General features: G+C 49.3%; 1 non-coding gene across 1 annotated transcript; it reads left to right on the top strand.

The window, feature by feature from the left end:
* Positions 1-18,403: 18,403 nt before the first annotated feature.
* On the top strand, positions 18,404-18,476 carry Trnav-cac (transfer RNA valine (anticodon CAC)). The gene has a single exon. It is a non-coding gene; the product is annotated as a tRNA-Val (tRNA).
* The last annotated feature ends 1,544 nt before the right edge of the window (positions 18,477-20,020 follow it).

Raw genomic sequence — 20,020 nt, 5'->3', positions numbered from 1 at the left:
GAAGATCAAACCCAGGGCCTCCCACATGCTAGGCAAGCACTCTACCGCTGAGCCACAACCCCAACACCCCAGCCCTTTTTATATTTTATTTAGAGACAGGGCCTCAGTGAGTGGCTTAGGGCCTTACTAAATTGTTGAAACTGGCTTTGAACTTGTGATCCTCCTGCCTCAGCCTCCCAAGTCCCAGAGAATACAAGCATGTGCGACCACGCCCTGTGGTGCAGGTGTTTTTTTAAAGGTAAGATTTCTAGTACAACTTAAGTCAGTGGTTCTCCAAGTGTGGTCCTAGGATCAGCAGGAACAGCAATACCTGGGAATCTATATTCAATGCCTACTTTCAGGCCCTACCCTGGATCTGCTAAATCAGAAACTCTGGGGGTGGGACCAGCAATCCGTGTTTTAGCAAGTCCTCCAAGGAATTTTTTTTTTCTATTTGTGATGCTGGAAATTGAATTTGGGGTCTTGGGCATGCTAGGCAAGCACTCTACCGCTGAGCTACATCCCTAGCCCCACATGGGATTCTAATGCAGACTACAGTTTGAGAACTACGACCTAAGGTATTCCCATTGCAGTCAAATGGCGACTGGTGGGGAGTGGGGGTCCCCTTAGCAAATCCTTGGGCAGGTGCTTGTAGGAGGGTGCAGAGGGAAGAACACACCCTGGAACACTGCAGACCATGGACTCACTGAACTTCTTGGTGAACAAGGCCGAGATCTTTCTATCTGCATTCTCAGTGCCTAGTATTCAGTAGATGCTTAAAATGTGCATTTAAGGGAGAAGGGAGAAAGGTCTAATATGGTGGTACAGGCTTGTAATCCCAGTGACTCATGAGGCTGAGGCAAGAAGATCACAAGTTCAAGGCCAGCCTGGGCAACTTAGTGAGACCCAAAATTAAAAAAAATAAAAAGGGTTGGGGGGATGTGACTCAGTGGTAAAGCAGCCCTGGGTTCAAACCCCAGTACCAAAAAAAAAAAAAAAACAAGCAGAGACAGAAAAGTGCTCACCCAATCCTACCTGTTCCATGATACCAAATTTCTAGTTTTCTCAGCAAAAATAAACTCACAAGATAGGCAGTGGTAAGACTTCCGACCATCCCCTACTCTTGCTCCAAGACGCTGTTTGCCTTGTGGGCTCTCTGCCCCCTTCCCCAGCCATGGCAGCTGGCTCCCCTGTCACACCATGCTCCACACACACCCCACCACCTTTCCTCACTGTCCCACAGCATGGCTAAGGCAAGACCAGAAGGTCCAACTGCAAAGGAAGGGACACCAGCGGAGCCACAGCAAAGAGCTAAATGGTCTGGCGCCAGGGGTCATCATGTCTTTCAGGTCCCCGAGCCCCTCCACCATGGCTCCTAGCTGCCCCGCTGCCACCACCACCACCAGGAACTCACTGACAGGCCTCCTACTCTCACCCAAGTCCAACAGAGAGAGGGCTGGGAGAGGTCCTCCTATGTGCCTAAGGACTGTCATCCAGCTTAGGGCTTCCCGCTAAGGAACCTTCCAAACCAGAGTAACCACAGGGACTAACACTTCAAGACCAACTGCTGAATGAATGAACCCCAGCTGGGCGCCACTGCGCATGCCTGTAATCCCAGTGACTCCCGAAGCTGAAGCAGGAGGATCACAAGTTCAAAGCAATTTAGCTTGTTCCCAAGCAATTAAGTGAGACCCTGTTTCAAAATGAAAAAAAACAGAATGGGCTGGGGATGTGGCTCAGGGGTTGAGCACCCTGGGTTGATTCCCTGGTATCAAAAAAAAAAAAAAAAAAAAAGCCTTGAATTTGTTTGTTTGTGGAACTGGGGACTGAACCCAGGGGCACTCTACCACTGAGCTACAGCTCTTTTTAAATTTTATTTTGAGGCGAGTTTTCACTAAGTTGCCCAGGCTGGCCTGAAACTTCCAATTATCCTTCCTCAGCCTCCCAGGTAGTTGGGATTGTGGGCATGTGCTACCCCACTGGGCTCAACACCCCAAGTTTTAATGAGTAACATACATACTATAGAAAGGGAGTAAATCAAGTATGTGTTTAACAGATGATTACTGAATGCATACTGTGTGCCAGACACATAAGTGATGCTCAAAAGCCCGTTTTCTTAACCCCTCCATTGGCAAAGAAGCAAAGAGATCACTACCTCTCAAGGCACCCTTTTGCTATTTTGTTCCTCCTCCGTACTGGGGGAATGAACCCAGGGGTGCCCTAAACACTGAGCTACCTCCCCAGACCTTTTAATTTTTTATTTTGAAACAGAATCTCACTAAATTGTTGAGGCTGGCCTTGAACTTGCGATCCTCCTGCCTCAGCTTCCCGAGTTGCTGGATTACAGGCATATACCACCATGCCTGGCTCCCCAGCAGCCCATTCTGATTCTAGATGGCTATACTAATGTAGAAGTTGCTCCCTGATTGGAAATGTGGCTCAAGAAAAACCCTCCCATTGGTTCTGGTCTGTCCCTGGGAGAGACAGAACCTACGCGTGAACAGAGGACCCTCAGGTGTGTACAGTTCACAGACGTAAAATCAGATACACACAGAGCAGGGCCATGGCCATAAGTGGAGGTGTGTGAGGGTGGAAGGAGGAGTGGGCAACCAGATGGGCCGGGGTGAGCTAAAGCAGCCTTCCTAGAAAGAAGATTCAGAGGGGATTTGTCCAGGGACAGAGTCTGGGTAGAAGTGGGGCAGCCAGTTCTGCAGAAGGGAAAGGAGACAAACTCCAGGCAGGAAGGTAGCGGTGGGGAGGACAGTCTGGCTCCTGGAACAGCCAGCCTGCTGGGTGGAGTCCGTTGTCACCCAGCCCTGACGCTCTGAGCTCTGAGCCGGGCAGTTGAGCCAAGGCAGGGGTGGGGTGGGGCCATATCTCCCCTCCCGCCATGAATTCAGGGACATTGGACTGATTCCTACCAACACCTGCACTGGATTTTCACCCTCAAGCAGCTGGAGGAACCCTCTGGAGTCTGGGTCCTGTTCTGAGCCCTGGGGTATTGAAGAGGGTTGGGATACAAATCTTAGGGGAGAAGGGAGCCCAGACTGTGGCTGCCCAGGTCTGTTTAAGTGGTGACTGGGTGGGGAAGCAAGCTCCAGACCAAGGAGTCCCAGGGCCCTGCTGCCCAGCGACCGGCCCCCCACCCTGAGCTCCTTGCCCTCGGGTCCCACCACTTGGCCATCTTCCCCTCTTCACCCTGCTCCATGCAGCCACAAGGCCGCTGGACTTGGACAAGCAGATTATTCATTGCCAGGTGCCCTGGCCATGTCCTTTCTGCTTTCTTGCCCCGATGTTCCAGCCTTGAGCTGCAAGTACCACAGCTGAGCGCAAAAGAATGTAGCACAGAGCTGGAGAGGAGGGGCGGACACTGCCCAGGGAGCCTCTGCCTGGCCAGCTTTCGGAGGGCAGGCTGGGTGGGAACTGAGACCAAAGATGGCTGAATGAACTTCTACTCCCAAGTCCTCAGGGGCAGAAGAGCAGCCCCTTCCTCCACTTCTTTGAAGTTGGCGGGTTGTCCTGGACACTGCATGAAAGTGGAGTCACATAGATGTATATTCCCTCACTTCTTAGCAGGGCAGCCTTGAGTAAGTCACTTAACCTGTCTGAACCTTTTTTTTTTTTTTTAATGCAAATAAGGACAATAATATGCACCTCCAACATGGCCCTAAACATTAAATGACACAAATAACATATTCCTGACACAAAGTATTCTTAATAAGTATCAACTCCCTCCCTCCAGTCCCTCTCTCTACTGTCTATCTGCCTCATTCCCCTGCTCCCACTAAGAACACTGCTCAAATACGCTCCCAGGGTGCAAGCCCCCTGAAATCTCCATGCTAGGGGGTCTCTGAGCTCACTGTCAGCCAGTCTGGCCATGCCACTCTGGCTTAGATTGCTGAGGGACATCTGGCCATCTTGCCAACATCCCAGACATCAGGGTAAGTCAGGAATGGGTCTGAGGGTTTCCTCTTCCCCTCCTAGAGTGAAGAGTTTCCTCTCTGCCACCATTAGCCATTGCCCCAGATGGGGACCGAGAAGAGGCAGAGAGTGCTTCAGAGGACGGGAGAGGGCAAAGGTCTCTCCCTACACCTCCTTGTAGAAAAGATGGAGGAAATTCCCTACATGCAAAGGAGGCTAAAAATAGACACAGAGACCCCACCCCCAGCTTGGCTGCGTTCTGCCCAGCCCTGAAATAACAGCAGACTCCATTCCCTGAAATAGGCAGGGCCAAGCTAGTTGCCTGGGATTGGGAGAGCCTAGTACTGTCACCTATAATCCCAGTGATTTGGGAGGCTGAGGCAGGAGGATGGCAAGTTCAAAGCCAGCCTCAGTAACTTAGCAAGATCCTGTCTCAAATAAAAATTAAGAATAAAAAAGGACTGAGGATGTAGCTCAGTGACAAAAATTCCCCTGGATTCAATCCTCAATACCAAAAAAAAAAAAAAAAAAAAAAATCTTGGTAGAGACTTGACCTATAGATGAATAGAAAAATGTCCAGTCACAGGCAAAATTCCTCCACTTCTAGCTTTCTTTGACTGTGTGGTCAAGTCTCTCCCTTTCTCTCTCCTGGCTTCTCCCACCCACCACCCCCTTGTTGCTGGGGATGGAACCCAGGGCCCCATGCATGAAAGGAAGTATTCTACCATCGAGTTGCACTCCCAGCCCTTGCCCTCATTCTGAATTTTCCTGGATTCATTCCTTTTCTCTCCTGTCTAAACCAGCATAAACGTCCTATGGGTCTGCAGGCCTCACCTACAGACTCGTATTATCTTGCCTGGGTTTGGGTCTTTTGATGTCAGAGGCCAAGAGAGAGTCCTTTGCGGAAGCTCCCGCACAGCCCCTCTGAGAACAGACTACAAAGGCCAAGGTACATTGTTTACCCCTGTATCCCCAATGTCCAGCTCAGTGTCTGGCACAACTGGCACAAAGCGTGCACTTTGTACACATTAGTTGTTTTTGTTCTTAGCAAAATTCTACCTGAAGGTGTGGCAGGCTTCTGTCAAGGCCATGTCCAGGGCTCAGGACTGCATGCCTGAGCTCCCTGCATCTGGAGGTCTTCAGAGCCGTGTGGATTTCCCCTGATCCCTCCAGGGTTACCATGAAACAGACTTACAGGGTCCCCATGTCCTTCTATCAAGGTCCTCCAGCACACCGCACTCCAGTGCTTATGAACCAACATTTCCCCTCGGTTCTGCCAGCACTTGGCAGGACCTAGGCAGGAAAGTCAGAAGGCTATATAAGCACCCCCATTTTTCCTCTGGGCATGCTCTGTCTACCATAGCCAGCTGGAAACATCCACCCAAGAAGTCCCCCAGGGCAGATCCATGGGCCAACACCTGTCTGAGCTCCTGGAACTTTGGCAAGAGGTCCTTGCCAACAACAATGAGTTCTGAGCCATCCTCCGGATGGGCCCTGGGATCCATCTATAAATGGGGCTTTGCTGGGGGAGTTCCTGGTTCCTATGAAACCCAGCATTCCCAGAGGAACCTCTATGGAATGGTTGATGTCCCATCGATATTGTTTGTTTATTGATTGATTGATTAATTGCAAAGAATAAAGTGAAATTAGAAATCTTCTAGACCACTACTGGCCTAATAATTCATAGGAAGCCATCACTGGGCATTGGAGAGACACACTCAGGTCTATTGCAATATCCTGGACAGCTTCCCTTTTGCCAATTTCTGATCCAGGAGATGAAGGAGAATGGACATGGTGGTGATCTTGGCAGAGGCAGGAAGAAACAGGGCTAAGGGTGGTTAGGTTTTCAACCATCTCAGGTGCATATTTATGCATTTGTACTTGTCTCTGTGCTCAGTATGCATCCGTGAGCATCTCCCTCCATGTTAGGATTACAGAGCTCTCCACATGCAGCTATATAAAGAGATTTCTATTTCTTTCTGGAATGGCTGGGGCAGGGGTGTGGTCCAACAGATGGCTAGCAGGTTATAGGTGTGTCTGGCTGAAAAAGGTACTTGGCCCAGGCCTCCTGATTGGCTGTCAGTGAGTCATGGCAGTTGGGTTCCTGGAGCAGAGCTAATTGGCTGTCATGGAGTCGGGTTCATGCCCTGCCTTATCTTTAGGGCCTTCTCCTGCTGGCCCAGACGGACAATGTTCCTGGGATTGGCAATGACGCTTGCAGGCTGCTGACTCCGGGTCAGTGGGACGTGCCCTTTGGGTCTCTTTCCCAGCAGTGTGTGGGTTCACCTTGACCTCTCCACGCCCTGGCTCCTCAGCCCTCCAGCAGTACCTGATGGATGACACCCCCCAGGGGAGTGATTGGAGGGGGTGGCTGGCTGTGACCTGGCAAAGAACGACCTGCATAAACTGACTGGCAACATCAAAGAGAGTGTTTGGGGGTAAACATTCTAGAAACTAACTGTAGACCCTGGGAAGGGCCTCCAGGGAGATGGGCAGGGGATGTTACCATCGCAACTCAGAGAGCAGGAAAAAGACAGGTGGAAAGGGTCCCCACCATGGCTTTTCAGACCCCATGGGTTTCTGAGCATGCAGACCATGGGAAATGTCCTGCCTCCCAGTCACATGTACCTCAAGTCACATGTACCCACAGAGTTTTTCACTTTTCCTAGGCCTGCACAGGTGTGACTTCATGCCTTCCAGATGGGCAGGGCCCAGAAGGCTATCTCTGTCTTTGTGATGGGCAAAGCAAAGCCTTCTTGAGGGCGGGTACCTGCTGCCCAAGGTCACAAGGCAGAGACTATCAGGCAGAAGGAGTCCAGTGGACCTGGGGACATGCGCCGCTGCTGCACTTGGCAAAGCTCTCTGCCTGTGTCCCCTGGAAGAGCTGAAGCCCTCAGCCCCCCTTAGTGTTCCAGGAACCGCCCAGCCCGGGGCTTGGAAGTAGCTGCCACAATAATCTTGGCTCAGGCCTGCACTTCTGAGAAGCTCCCAGACTTCAGTACACAAACAACCTCGCACTTCCCATCCTCCTCCTGTGTGTCTGGTCCACCTGAGCAGGCACAATTTCTGAGACTGGGCAGTGGGTGGGGGGCAGTTAGGCTGTGGAGGCCTTGGCAGGCGTTTTGCCAGCTCCCTGCGGCTTCCAGGCCGTTGGCACCCTGAACTCCCAGCTCTTGCCTGTCCAGGTTGGCACAGTCGCCATCCAGGGTGCCTTGGCAGAATGCCAGAGGGAATTTTCCACCTGCCTGGCTTTGTTGTCTGCTCTGTGCTCTGGAACCTGGGCTGCAAGGGGCAGGTCCCCCTGGGTATCTGGAAGGGAGCTCCTGGTTGTTTGGGGCCACCTCAGACAGGAGCTGCCAGCCCTCCCCTTCTTCCAGGGGCCTACAGGATCTCTTTTCCTCCCTGAGGGAGATACAGGAGCTGGTGGGAAATGTGGGAAAGGTGGACTCTGGGCTGGTGAACCCAGGTGACCAGAGTGCCAGGGTGAGAAGGAGCCTAGATTCATCTAGTTGAGCCCCTTCCTCGTACAAATGGGTAGACTGAGGCACCCAGAGGAGCCAATGGACAAAGGAGGTAGTAGTTAAGCCAGGACTCAAAGCCAGGTTTCTAGAATCAGAGAGTCCAGTGTCTTCACTGTGCCTTTTAGTCTTCTTCCCCAGAGCTCTCCTCTCCCCTGACCTCTCTCCTCCACCCCAGGTTGCATTTGGTGTAGGGGCAAAAGGTGTGACACCTCTCTTTACCTATCATACGGGTCACAGCCACAGGCCTGCAACAAAAGACAGGTTAACAAGAGCAAAGCATAACAAATGCGCTTAATCGAAGTTTTACATGTTAGGAGCTTTCAGAGAGGGAGACCCAGAGACCCAGGGAAAACTGTCTTCAAGCTTAGTTTCGATGGAGAATGGACAGCTGTGTGGAAATGTGTTTGGACAAAGGGCAAGATCTTCATCTAAGGGACTGAGGGGCACCCAGCAAGGCCTGTCTGTTCAGATTCCTCCGGGCCTCTCTGCGAGCCTTCTTCCCTCCTGGGCATAGGGCAGGGTCTCTGGGAATGAGGGTTTTCAAGGGAGAAAGGAGAAGAGTTCCAGGTTTTATGGCTTGGTTTGTTGTTGCAATTCTGGCAATTAAATCCAGGACCTTGCGCATGCTCGGGAAGCACTCACCACCCAGCTGTATCCCCCACCCTTTTTTAAAATTTTATTTTGTGGCAGGGACCTCTCTAAGTTGCCCAGCTGTCCTCAAACTTGAGATCCTTCTGCCTCAGCCTTCCAAGTCTCTGGGACTACAGGTGTGTGTGTGTCACAGCCCAGCGGGAATTCTGGTCTCTCTGACTCACTTTGGGGAGAAGGGGGGGGGACTCAACAGAAGGACAGGAGAAGGTCTTGCTTCGGAAACCCTCTAGTCTCCAGTTTGGAGGACTCAGCTCACCCCATGCTTTGGGGTATCATTGCTAAGCCCTAATGCAGGGCTGCTGGCTTCCAGCCCCGGTCCCTTTTACACACCTCATCTCTTGGTACCAGGTGTGTGGGGGCTTGGCCTGCCCTCCACCACTCCTTAGTGTAAGCAGCAGCCTGGTAGCGCCTGCCTCCTTCAGTGAACTGCTCTCCTGGCTAGGCTCTATGGGGTGGCCCTGGGGCGAGGGACAAGGCTGCTCTAAAAGTGAATGAAGAGTGAACCCAGAGGTGACCCAGGGAGGCAGGAGGGAGGCCGGGAAGACAATAGAGCACATGGCTGAGGACTTGGGTGGACGGAATGGCCAGAGCCTACTTAGAGAGGCTTCTTCATGCCCCCAGCAGCATTTCACCTCGCTGGGGACCTCCAAAACCTCCTCTGGCCCTGAGCCACCGTCAGGGTTGGGGCCAGCAGTGCCCCATCATCCCAGGCCCAGAGCCTCTCTCTCTCTCTCCCCCCTGTGGTGAGGTGGCTCAGTTACACCTGCTCCCCTCCAGAGTAAACAGCAAATGGGAGGCCCAGGGCGGGTGCAGCAAGGCTGAAACTGGGCGCTGGAGCTGGCTGAGTCACCACCGTGCTCTGCAACCAGGGACCAGACAAAGAGTGCAGGTTGGGGGAGGACAGATCATCGCCACAACAGGACAGACTCAGGCCTTGTACTCCCCTCCCGAAAGGGAAAAGGGAATCCTGAAAGGGTCATTTGGAAATTTCTCTGTTTTGTTACATTAGAAAGCTATGCCTAAGAGATGGCCCAGAGAGGACAAGTGACTTGTCTAGAGACACAGAGAAAGTTGGTGGTTTCAGGTCTCCTGAACTAGCCATGGGTTCAAATCCCAGATTCAGAAATAGAACTCCCAGCAGGCTTCCTGCCTCCCTGGATCCACCAGCTCCTGGGAAAAGGATTCCAGAGATCTGTAATTGTAATCATTGCTAAAATGCACTCGATCCCCCACCCCCACCCCACTCCACCCCACCCCCTTCCTCAAGGAGAAGGAGGCCTCCTGCAGCCCCTCCGCTGAGGTCAGCGGGGTGTCAGCGATCCCCGGAAGCTCTGCCCAGCGATTTGACGTCACGGGGCAGGACCTGCTCCGCAGCGAGGAGCCCCGCCCAGGAGAGGCGGGTGGAGGGAGCGGGTCTGGGCTGCGCTGCTGAGCCTCACGACCCAGCCGAGCTGAGCCGGCCGCGGCCTTGACCGAAACTCCCCGGGCGGCTCTGCTGCCCACCTCCCACTCAGAAACCCGGGGTGCCTGGAGCTCCTGCCCTGGGCGACTGAGTCAGCGGGCCTCGGGGCCAGGTAGAGAATAACAGCAGCCAGGCCTTCCCCAGACACGTAGGGCTGCGGTCAGCAGGGTGGAATTCGGAGAATTCACAGTATCGGTCACCTAACCAAGCTCTGCGGGCTCCTCACCGGTCAGCTGCGAGACCAGGGCAGCTCCCTGACCTCAGTGAGCCTCTTCTGTAATCAAGGTGAAAATACCTATCACACTGGATGGCTGTCACGATTCAATGAAATGACCTGGATGTCCCTCGGGCACAATGCCTGACAAGCAGAAATATGGGCTCAAGTTGGTTGTGTGTGTGTGTGTGTGTGTGTGTGTGTGTGTGTGTATGGCTAAGGTTCAGACTCAGGACTGTCCCCTGCTAGGCATGTGCTCTACCACTGAGCTACATCCTCAGTGCTTGGCCTCCATTTTGCTAGCTAAAATAAAACTATTTTTTTTTTTTACATTTGAATCAGTTGGGATATAATTTCTCATTTTTCTGAGTGTACAGGTTGCAGAATCATATTGGTCATGCAGTCACATATATACACACAGTAATAATAATGTCTATTTCATTCTACTGTCCTTCCTTCCCCCCCCCCATCCCTTCCCCTTAAAATAAAACTATTGCTGAGTTATAGCTCAGTAGTTCTGTGCTTGCCTAGCGTTTGCAAGATCCTGGGTTCAATTCCTGGCACTGCCAAATTAATAAAATAAAATAATATATATAACACATTCATATATAAATCTCTAGTATTAATAATAATAAACCAAAGTTCTAAACCTTGCATTTACATCATGGAAAAATAATGTAGAATTTTTTTTTAGGAAGGTCATTTATTCAACAAGCTGGGTGTGTATGTGGGGGGCGGGATGCTGGGTATTGAACCCAGGGGCATTCTACCGCTTAACTGTGTACCCATCCATTTTTAGTTTGAGACAGGGTCTCACCAAACTGCTAACCCTGGCCTCAAAATTGCTATCCTCCAAGCAAGGCACACTTGTAATCCCAGCAGCTCAGGAGGCTGAAACAGGAAGATCACAAGTTCAAAACCAGTCTTACCAACAGCAAGGCTCTAAGCCTCAGTGAGACTCTATCTCTAAATAAAATACAAAATAGGGCTGGGGATGTGGCTCAGTGGTTGAATGCCCCTCAGTTCAATCCCTGGTACCCCCTCCCCCACAAATAAAACAAACAATTTGCCATCCTCTTGCCTCAGTCTCCTAGTAGCTGGGATTACAGGTGTGCCACTGTCTTTGGCCTAAACCTCTTCTTTACCAGGTCCAACCCAGGCTTCATCTTCCCTGAGGGTGACCCAGACCAGCTCCCCTCTCATGTGCTCCTGTAGGACCCTGCCTCTTTCTTCTTGCAGTTTATCACAATATCTATCCTTGGTTTCTGCACATTCCTTTTTTGGAGGGAAATAGGGAACTGGGGATTGAAGCCGGGGGTACTTTACCACTGAGCCACATCCCCAGCCCTTTGTATTTTTCATTTTGAGACAGGTCTCTCTAAATTACTTATGGTCTTGCTAAATTGCTGTGGTTGGCTTTGAACATGTGATCCTCCTGCTTTAGCCTCTCAGTCACTGGGATTACAGGCAGGAAGCACTCAAACCAGCCAGCATAGTTTTTCTGTGATGGATGTCTCCTCCCTTAGACTGTAAGGTTGGCTAGGTCAGGGACCCAGCAGAATCCCAGCAGAGGTGGGAGTAACAGTGGTGGAATGAACACACAGAAGGAACAGGCTCTCCGGAGGCAGATGTCTCTGGGGGTCCTGTGCCCAGGAAAGGGCCTGGTTGATTGTACATCCCAAGGTGCCTGGTACAGCAGTGGTTTACACTGTGTCCTTTCATGACTTTTTTTTTTTTTTTTTTTTTTTTGGTACCAGGGATTGAACCCAAGGGCACTTCATCACGGAACCACATCCTCAGCCCTTTGTTAAATATTTTATTTAGAGACAGGATCTCGCTTAAGGCCTCACTAAATTGCTGAGTTGAACTCAAGATCCTCCTGCCTCAGCCTCCCGAGCCCCTGGGATTACAGGCCTGTGCCATTAAGCTGGGCTCATGATTGTTCACAGTGTTCTCTCTCACTCTCCAGGTGTCCAGGTTTTTGTTGCTGTTTATTTGCTGCCTTGCTCTGCCCCAGCACTGAACTCAGGGGCACTCTGCCACTGAGCTTCATTCCTTTTATTTTATATTTTGAGAAAGGGCTGACCTGGAACTTGTGATCCTCTTGCCTCAGACCCCCAAGAGGCTGCAGTGACAGGCGTGCATCCCAGCCCCCACTTTGAATGATAAATACTATAGTCACCCTCTGCTGAAGAGCACAGCCAGGAAGCCTGGTCTTGATAACGGAAGGTTTTAGGTTTCTTTGGGGTCTTCTTGGTTATTTCCTGTGTTCTCCACTTGTTCCTTCCCTCAGCTGTGCGATGGGAGTTTTTGTTTTGTATGTTTTTGTTTGGGGTACTGGGGATTGAACCTCTGGGCTCTTTGCCACTGAGCCACCTCCCCAGCAATTTGTGTGTTTTATTTAGAGACAGGGTCTCCCTGAGTTGCTTAGGACCTCACTAAGTTGCTGAAGCTGGCCTCGAACTCTCCATCCCTCTCGATCCCTCCTGCCTCAACCTCCTGAGCTGCTGGGATTACAGGGGTGCACCATCACACCCGGCTGCCAGCCCCTTTTATTTCTTGAAACACACCTGGAGTGCCGTGGGAGAGTGATGGAGTACTCTGTTATAAGGCTGGGCTCTACGGGGGGTGGACAGGTCATGATACCATATTGAGGCAGCCAGGTCTGGCAGCACAGTCTGACACGAGAAATGCCCCTCCCAAGAGACTTGGGGACTTCTGGGACTGTTGAACTGAAGGAGCCCAAAGGAGAAGGCACTAAAGATACAAGAATTCAGTCTGCAGGGGCAGAAATAAAGAGGAAATTCCTGCACAATCAAGTTCTTTAGGTTTGTGGACTCCCAAGGCCTCAGCAGGGCCCACCCAAGGCTGAAGTGCATGACCCACAGTACCCAGGGTAAAGGGGTGCAGACCCGAGAGTCCTCCCAATACACACAAATGTGATCACTTAGCCACCAGGGCCTCCCAGAGCCATGCACTAGCTCACAGAGTCCCCCATGGAGACCCAGATCTCCCAGCTGTGCTTCTCTGTAGTGATGGGGGGATGGTAACACGGGGAGAAAGAAGGAGAGAAATCTGACAGTCAAACCACAGAAGCTCATCAAGAAGTCTGGCAGAGACCTTGAGGGGGCCTCTAGCCAGTGCTTGACTCAATTTATTCAGCAAACATTCATTAAGACTTGCAGGGCGTGGGGCACTGGGCTAGGCCCTGGAGATACAGGGCCTGCTGGAAGCCAGAGGCTCCAGGAGGAGGCCGAGAAGCCGTCTGAGCTGGTGGTGCCTGGCTGGGATGCTGGGATGGAGGGAGGCCAGCAGCACTGCAGGAGCCAAGGAGGTGCCCAAACCCAGACAAGGTGGGGGCGCAGAGGCATGACCTCTGACCTCAGGCCTGGAGAGGAGCAGAGTCAACCAGGCCAAGAGGAGGAGGCAGACAGGTGTGGGGAGGAGGAACAGCGTTTGAGGCACAGCGGGGAAGCGTGTATGCTAGGGAGGACAGGAGAGCGGCTGTTTATAGAACCCTGTGTATTTTGGTAGGCCTTGAGGAGAATTATCCAGGGGCTGGGGCATAGCTCAGTAGTACAGCACTTGCCTACCATGTGCAAAGCCCTGGGCTCTATCCCCAGCAGGAGAGGTCAACAAAGGACTCTTATCTTTCAGAATCATCCTAGAGTATTAACTAGCTGAGCTTCCCAAGTGGCTCCACTAACTTTATATATGGTCTCTTGTACCCTTTGTTGAAACTTTACACCTATTAATGTATTAAATAAAGCTTTGGCTGGAAGGGGAGGAGTGGTAAGCAGTGGTAGAGCGCTTGCCCAGGATGTGTGAGGCCCTGGGTTCCTTCTCCAGCAAAAAAAAAAAAAAATAATAATAATAATAAATAAACAAACAAATAAGTCTTTACTATATATACTTACTATTTATATATTACTATTTAACTTTGTTGAATTATACTTTGGTAGAATGCATATGAAGCTATGGTGGAAAAGGCAGACTTAGTAGATATGTTAGAGGGAAATCTATATGTTTGACTTTATTAGACACCAACTAAGTATATTATAGTGTTTTGGGGGGATGCTGGGGTTTGAACCCAGAGCTTTGCCTATGCCAGGCCAACTCTCTACCAATTGAGCTACATCCCCAGTTCCATCTTCTGTAGTTGCTTATAAATACACCCTTACATACAGTCTAGCAATGCCATTCCTAGCAACTGCCCAAGAGAAATAAAAGCAGATACACACAAAAAAACTTGTATAGGAATTCATTGCAGTCTTCTTCAAACTCGCCTAGTTTGGAATCAATCCCAATGTTGTCCATCAATCATTGAATGCATGAGTGTGTTATCACACAGCGGAATACTCCTAAGCAATAATAAGAAATATTATTGGTTTATAGAGCTTATCGGGGGGTCTGGGAGTATAGCTTAGTGGTAGGGACGGGCCCTGGGTTCCATCCCCAACATTGCAAACAAACAACAACAACAACAACAACAACAAAATCCATAATGGGTAGATTTTAGAAATCTACTGGGTGAAAGCAACTAGTCAAAAATGAGTCCCGATTGTATAATCCCATTTGCAGTCTAGAAAAAGCTACCAAATATTGACAGAAAGAAGACCCAAGGTTGTCTGGGGCTGGAAGTAGAAAAAGATTGATTTCAAAGGGGCCAGAGAGAAATTGGGGGGTTAACAGAAGTGCTCCTGATTTGATTATGGTGTGGAGTTCGGGTTGCACCCATGTGCCGGAGCCCACTGAAACACACTCTTAAGAGTGAATTTTATTGCAGGGAAATGATGTCTCCGTGAAGTTGCTTCAAAAGGTGGGCGTGGAGAAGGGATGGAAAGGTGTCTGAGTTGGGAGCCCGCAGGTGGGAGGGATGGCTGGGAGGCGGGTGGAGCCCATAGGTGTCTGCAGGTGAGAGAGGCTCTGTCTAGACAGGCAGGTCGGCTCTGCAGGGAGGACGGAGGGCGCTCTGCCTGGGGTTGCTGGCTTCCATCTCCTGTCTCCTGTTTCAAAAAGAGGACCAGAAGGGCCTCCGAAGCCTGGTTTCTTATCTCTACTCTGTCATTTGCCACTCATGGGCAACTCTCACAAGCATGGCTATTAACCCCTTCCCTGCCCACCCTCCCAAGGTGGAAGGCAACTGTGAAAATGAAATCAGGAAATGTATCTGAATGCACCTGACGGCAGGCATCCTACATGGGTAAGATGCAAGGTGACCCAAGCACGGTGCGGCTTCTTGTTATGAACCCCTTGAGGACGGGGGTTCATATAAATACACCCTTCCCATACAATCTAGCAATGCCATTCCTAGCATCTGCCCAAGAGAGATAAAAGCAGATACGCACACAAAGACTTGTATAGGAATTCATTGCAGTCTTCTTCAAACTCACCAAAGTTTGGAAATCAATGCCAATGTCCATCAATCACTGAATGCATGAGTGTGTTATCACACAGCGGAACACACAGTAGACACACATCTGTGTCTACCTCTATTACTTCTGTATTCCAAAAGCCCCTTAGAATGTGGAGTATCCCTTGCCATTGCTTAGGGATCTTGGTCTCTCCCAGTCTAGGCAAGCGCTCTACTCCGGAGCTACACCCCTAGCTTCCTAGGTTCTTTTTGTTTGTTGGTTGATTGGTTTGTTTGTTTTTGTTTTGTTTGTTTGTTTGTTTTTTGGTGGCAGGAGATACCAGGGATTGAACTCAGGGGCATTCCACCACTGAGCCACACCCCCAGCCCTATTTTGTATTCTATTTAGAGACAGGGTCTCACTGAGTTGCTTAGCACCTCACTTTTGCTGAGGCTGGATTTAAACTTGTGATCCTCCTGCCTCAGCCTCCCAAGCCTCTGGGATTACAGGCATGTGCCACCACACCCGGCTTCCAGGGCTCTTTTTGTTGATATTTTCTTTGCTCAGGACCATCAGCATGCTGCTGCTGCTGCCACCAATGATGATAATGCTAGCTAAGATTTATACCTATGTATTTATGCCCGTTTATGCTAGCCCATAAATGCCCATTTATTGGGCATTTACTATGTGCCAGGCTCTCTTCTCTCTGTTTCCTATATGGCAACTCATTTAATCCTTGCCAACCTCTCATGATACCATTACACCCACCCTGTTTCACATATGGGGTAATTAGGGATCAGAGATTACAAATGTGTCCAAAGTCCTATAAACTATAAGGAGCAAAACTCAGATTCAAACACCTAAGGGCTAAGAATCTACTCTCCTTCCTTCTTTCCACTTTGTGTTGTTGGGGATAAAACTTAGGACTTCATATTAGCTAGGCAAGTGCTCTACGTTGAGCCACACCCCAGCCTGGGCCTATCATCTTAATCACTGGTCTATTTATCAATGGTTCTGCAACTCTTTTAATCTAAGGCCACCTTATACTCATAAAAAATTATTTATTATTATTATTATTATATTTGCAAGCATTATCATTATTAGTAGTAATAGTAGTATTAGAGATTGAACTGAGGGTTCTTAACCACAGAACTATACCCCCAGCCCTTTTTATTTTTTATTTTGAGACAGAGTCTTGTTAACTTGCTTAAGGCCTCACTAAATTGCTGAGACTAACCTCAAACTTTTGATCTTCCTGCCTCAGCCTCCTGAGTCTCTGGAATTATAGGCATGCACTACAACACCAGACATGTTCATAAAAATTATTGAAGACTCCAAAGATTTTTAGATTATAGAGGTTTTATCCATTGCCGTTTATCAAATGAGAAAACTGAAAATTTTTTGAAATTTCTCTCTCTCTCTCTCTCTGTGTATGTGTGTGTGTGGTGTGTGTGTGTGTGTGTGTGAGAGAGAGAGAGAGAGAGAGAGAGAGAGAGAGAGAGAGAGAGAGAGAGAGAAAGAAAGAGAGAGAGAGAGAGAGAGAGAGAGAGAGAGACTAGGAATTGAACCCAGAGGCACTTTACCATTGAGCTACATCCCCAGTCCTTTTTAAATTTTAAAACAGGGACTTACTAAGATGCTTAGGGCATTGCTAAATTGCTGAGGCTGGTCTCAAACTTGAAATCTTCCTGCCTCAGCCTTCCAAATCCCTGGGATTACAGACATGCACCACCATGTGCAATAAAATATCTATTTAAAAATAATGATAGAAGCTGGTGCTTGTGATGGCAGAAGTCTGTAACCCCAGCTACTCTGGAAGCTGAGACAGGAGAATCACAAGATTAAGGCCAGCACTTTAGTGAGATGCTGTCTCAAAGTAAAAAAAAAAAAAAAAAAAAAAAAGGGCTGGGGTGTAGCTTAGTGCTAGAGTAATTATACAACATGTACAAAGCCCTGGGTTCAATCCAGTACTGTAAAAAATAAACCAGCCAGGTGCGGTGGAGGCTGAGGCAGGAGGATTATGAGTTCAAAGCCAGCCTTAGGAACTTAGCGAAGTGCTAAGCAACTCAGTGAGACTCCATCTCTATAAAAAATATAAAATAGGGGTGGGGGTGTGGCTCAGTGGTGGAGTGCCCCTGGATTTAATCCCCAGTCCAAAATAAAATAAATAAATTTAAAAACAAGTGACAGGGGGTTTCTTAGGGAAAATAAAATGCAAGAAGTATTCGTAGAATGAATGGATGCAGTATAGTGGCAGCAAGATCTTGGGAGTTTAATTCAAAGAGCAAAAAATAGTTTACTCCTGGACATTGAAGTTGTTGGGGCTCAGAAAATAATACCCCCAAGTAGGTGCCTTGGTACTCTGAGTACTTTGAACTAAGGATCGGAAGATCTCAGAAGCAGCCTTAAAATCAAATTCTTCCTTTGACCTTCTCCTTCCCTCCTGTCTCTCACCCACTTTGCCCCCCAAAGTGAATCAGATAAAACAGAATTCCTCTTCCCCAAGGCAAGTCACAGCACCTAGAACCCCATGCCCCAAAGCAAGTCATAAAACTGAGACCTGTCACTCTCTCCCTTGAAGACCCTTCCCAGGGACCCTGCCCCATGCCCAGGGGGGGAAGAAGGCTACACAGAGAGGCCAGAGGAATCTGAACAGACAGGCCTTGCAGGGATGGACAGGCCTCAGTCCCTTAGATTTAGATCATGCCCTCTGTCCACCCAGCTGTCCCATCCCCATTGAAACCAAGCCCAAAGACGGTTTTCCCTGGGCCTTTGGGTCTTCCATTAAACTTCGATTAAACCCATCTGTTAGGCTGTGCTCTAGTTACAGGGGAGTAGACACTGACACATATCATACCCTTCCGTGCCTACAAAGTCACTCCGACTTCTGGCAGGATGAGAAGATGGACTCCAAAGCAGGTCTCCACATCCACTAGGAATCAGGGTAAACAGCCAGCAAGGCTTGAGGGATCAAGTGATATGAATGAGCAAGGGCCCCACCCCTGGGCTGAGGGAAAAGGGCAGCGCCCCCGGAGGTGCTTCTGGGAAGCGAGGTTCTCAGGGGAACCAGGGGCCTTGCAGAAGCCGGAGGGTGCAAAAGTCCATGAGGGATGAGGCAAGCGCGTGGAGAGTTCTCAGATGTCAGGATTTTATTTATTCCAGCCGGGCATGGCGGCGCACACCTGCAATCTCAGCTACTCCTGAGGCTGAGGCAGGAGGATCTCAAGTTTGAGGCCAGCCTGGGCACCTAAGGAGACAGACGCATCTTAAAAAGTAAATAAATAAAAATAAAAAAAGGGCTGGGGATCTAGCTCAGTTGGTAGAGTGTTTGCCTCACAAGCACAAAGCCCTGGGTTCAATCCCCAGCACCACCACCAAAAAAAAAAAAAAAAAAAAAAAAGCAGGCTTGGGGCGCTCAGGATGTAACTCAGTGTAGAGTACTCGCCCAGCATGTGCAAGACCCTAGGTTTGATCCCTAGAACTCCCCCCACATACACAATATTTTTTCTTTCTTTCTTTCTTTTCTTTTCCTTTTTTGGGGGGCTGAGAATACTCCTGGGCTCAAGTGATCTACTTGTGTCATTTTCCGTAGTAGCCAGGACTACAGGTGAAAGCCACTGTGCATGGCTCTTGGATAGAGATTTTTTGATGGCAAAAATGAAAAGTTTTGGAAGAGAGGGAAGCCCTGGACTGTTCGGTCTGTTGAGAGGATGCTCAGAACAGCAAAGGGAGGAGTATGTGCAGAACTGGTATTTTAGGTGGCAATTGGCTTTACTGAAGAAGATGCAGGGGGCTGGGGATGTGGCTCAAGCGGTAGCGCGTAACCCTGGCATGCGTGCGGCCCGGGTTCGATCCTCAGCACCACATACCAACAAAGATGTTGTGTCCGCTGAGAACTAAAAAATAAATATTAAAAAAAAAAGAAGAAGATGCAGGGCTTGATGGCTCTGTGGCCTCCCCAGAGAGGTCAGAATCCATACAATGGTAGCAGTAGGGCTAATCGACTACTGGGGAAGAAGTTGGCCCCATCAGGACTGATGGTCTTTATTATTGTTTTTATTACTTATTTATGGTATTGGGGATTGAACCCAGGGCTGCTCTACCATTGAGCTACATAATCAGCCCTTTTTATTTTTAAATGATTTGAGACAGGGTGTCGCCAAATTGCTAAGACTGGTCATGAACTTGCAATCCTCTGCCTCAGGCTCAAGTTCAAGCATGGGCCACAGCACCTGGCAGGACTGACAATCTTTAAAGGAATCCTAAACCAAATAAGAAAGTTGCTTGACCTCTCTGGGATTCAGTTTCCTTATTTATAAACAGAGCACACGATTACTTAACTTATTGGGAGGCTGAAATAGGAGGATCACAAGTTCAAGGCCAGCCTATGCAATTTAGCAAGAACTTGTCTCAAAATGAACTGGAAAAAAGAACTGGGAATAGGTTATACCGTGGTGCATGCCTATCAATTCCAGTGGCTCAGAGGCTGAGGCAGGAAATCTGAGCGTTCAAAACCAGCTCCAGCAACTTAGAGAGGCCCTAAACAATTCAGTGAGAACTTGTATCTCTAAATAAAATATAAGAAATGGATGGGGATGTGGGTCACTGGTTGAGTACCCTTGGGTTTAATCCATAGTACCCCCCCCCCCCGCAAAAAAAAAATCAAAGGGCACTTTCCTCTCATGTGAGAGGCCTAAGAAGCAGGGGTGCTACCTAACTTGCCAGGTTGTTGCAAATGTTAGAAAAAGAACAAAATAAGACACTTAACAGGAGTGTCTGGCCCAAAGTGAGTTTTCAGTAAATAATAGCTGCTATTATTTTTCTTGTTATTATAATGAAGTCCCTTTGGGGAGGCTGAGGCTGGATGAGAGATGGATAAAGTCAGGACCTGGGCTTGAGTGACTTCAGTGTCCAGCCA

This window comes from Ictidomys tridecemlineatus, chromosome 10, assembly GCF_052094955.1.
Source record: "Ictidomys tridecemlineatus isolate mIctTri1 chromosome 10, mIctTri1.hap1, whole genome shotgun sequence".
Classification (NCBI taxonomy): domain Eukaryota; kingdom Metazoa; phylum Chordata; class Mammalia; order Rodentia; family Sciuridae; genus Ictidomys; species Ictidomys tridecemlineatus.
The sequence above is the reverse complement of the archived record's forward strand: the minus strand, read 5'-3'. Positions and strand labels throughout refer to the sequence as shown.